This window comes from Penaeus monodon, chromosome 36 (assembly GCF_015228065.2).
Source record: "Penaeus monodon isolate SGIC_2016 chromosome 36, NSTDA_Pmon_1, whole genome shotgun sequence".
Classification (NCBI taxonomy): domain Eukaryota; kingdom Metazoa; phylum Arthropoda; class Malacostraca; order Decapoda; family Penaeidae; genus Penaeus; species Penaeus monodon.
The window spans coordinates 34,270,742-34,273,241 of NC_051421.1; the positions used below are offsets into that span (position 1 = coordinate 34,270,742).

The 2,500-nt window shown below is 42.5% G+C and overlaps 1 protein-coding gene across 2 annotated transcripts in view; it reads right to left on the reverse strand.

Annotated features, from left to right (window-relative positions):
* LOC119595466 (lachesin-like) overlaps nucleotides 1-2,500 on the reverse strand; it is a 79,883-nt gene that overhangs the window by 77,200 nt on the left and 183 nt on the right. The gene's annotated exons all lie outside the window — the stretch shown is intronic.

The following is a 2,500-nucleotide window of genomic DNA, read 5'->3' on the forward strand; positions in this document are numbered from 1 at the left end:
AGGTTTGGACAGCGGCCCTTCTAACACTCGTCCCTAGAGGTATGTTACTCAAGAGGCCAATAATAAGGAATTTGATGTTGACTCATGATAATAATAACAAGACGGCAGCATGAATAGTAGTACTAGTAAATGTGATGTCATTATCATTACCATTATTTTCATGATTGCCATTGCCACTATCAGCATCACTATTAACATTGCTACTATCATTAATGTTATTGTTATTACTATAACTATTGTTATTGTTATGACTATCATCATTACAATTATTATTATTATTGCTATTATTATTATTATCATTATTATTATTATTATTATTATATTATTATTATTTTCATTATAAATATCATCATAATTATCATTATTGTTATTACCATTATTACAGTAATTATCATAATTATTATTTCTATTATCATTATTATAATTACCATTATTTTTACCATTCTTATGATCATTGTTAGAAGTATCATTACTACAGTTAATACTATAGTTATTACGATTTTTTCATTATACTTATTCTCATCACTTTTAGAATTGTCATCATAATCAGTGATAATATTTACCATCATAACGATATTACACACACACACACACACACACACACACACACACACACACACACACACACACACACACACACACACACACACACACACATTAATATTTATATTCACTGAACAGGTTTTTCTCAAGGGCTAAAAAGGGCATATAGATTAAATTCACGCCTTACCGAAGAGATGAAAGAAAAAATATTACCTTAAAACTCCAAACAATCTTCAGTACTACGAACCCCCCCCCCCCCCAATCCACTCTCAATACCACGAAGGGGACTTAAGCTTCAAAGGAGTTTCAATAACAGCCTCTTTTAATCAACCAATGATGCCAACTCCTCATCTTTACTGCCCCCCCCCCCTCTCTCTCTCTCTCTATTTCTCCCTCTCTCTCTCTTTCTCCCTTACTCTCTCTCTTTCTTCTTCCCTCTCTGTCTTTCTTTTCCCTCTCTCAATTTCTTCTCCCCCCTCTCTCTCTCCTTCTCCCTCTCTCTCTTTCTCCCTGTCCCTCTCTCACTGTAATTTTCTCTTTTTTTTTGGAAATATTGAGGAGAAAATGTGTGCTCGTCAAACACTCCTTTCTCATCCGATATTCCCTTTTATGGACAGTTCTGTGTTTGCCCGTTCGCTTGCGTTTGACGCGCCGGAGGGCCAGCGGTAGGGGGGGGGCAGAGACCGGGAGGGAGGGAGGGAAGGAGGGAGAGGGAGAGGGAGAGGGAGAGAGATAGAGAGGGAGAGGGATAGAGAGGGAGAGGGATAGAGAGGGAGAGAGGGAGGAGAGAGAGAGAGAGAGAGAGAGAGAGAGAGAGAGAGAGAGAGAGAGAGAGAGAGAGAGAGAGAGAGAGAGAGAGAGAGAGAGAGAATGACAGAGGAATGATGGTAGAATCGTTCAGATACGAGAGCGAGGATAACGGAGATTACAGCAAGAAATAAGGGAATCAAGGCAGGCCTTTAATTTGCCCTTTGACTTAATCCACTGCCTCTGAAGTGTCCTCTTGATCCAGACACTTTCACTATTTACACGAAAAAGTCCCCGGGTCATACCTGGACGAGAGGGAGAGCGAGAGGGAGAGAGAGAAGGGGAAGAGAAAAAATTGGTTAGAGTGCGAGTGAAGAGGAAGATGTATTGAGAGTAGAGAGAGAGAGAGAGAGAGAGAGAGAGAGAGAGAGAGAGAGAGAGAGAGAGAGAGAGAGAGAGAGAGAGAGAGAGAGAGAGAGAGAGAGAATCGCCACCAAACCCCACCCTAAACACACCAGGAAGGAGCTCTCCTCTCCAAGCCTTTCACCCCAAATCACTCCCCCACTTTTCCCTCTCTTCTTACCTCTCGCCTCCTACAGTCCCACCTTAAATATTCGCCCGAGACCGCATAGGCCTCCCTTAATCCCAGCCTAAGGCTAAAATGCCGCTCTGGTTAATCTACCTGTTTGAATCTCCGCGTGGACGACACACCTGTACACGCACACACGAACACACACACACACGCCCTCCCTCCATCTTCCTCGCTTGCACAATATTGCGGAATGTTTCGTTCCAGCCTTGCCAATGTTGCTAAATACGGATAAATGCGACATTTGGAACGCAGGATAGGAGGAGAGGGAGAGACAGTAAGAAATAGAAAAAAAAAACAGGAACAAGACAAAGGTTTTGCGAAGAATATGTAAAGAGTGAGGTACCCGCTAATGTATTAAAGTTGGTAAACACTGTTTTTTGTCATTCTCCGCATGTGATGTTGTCTCCTTTACAGGTCTATGTGTATATTCCCACCCACGCGTAGAAATCACCGGAACAAATCGTCATTTTAGGTAAAAAGCGAGGGAATCTCCACGAGGATCATGGCTTAGCGGAGTTCAAATCGTCTTGGGGAGAACGTTGGAACACCTGAGAGGCGGCGCACCTGTGTGGCCAGGTAACATCCTGTCGCCAAACTTTCAGTCCGAAACCTCCTTCC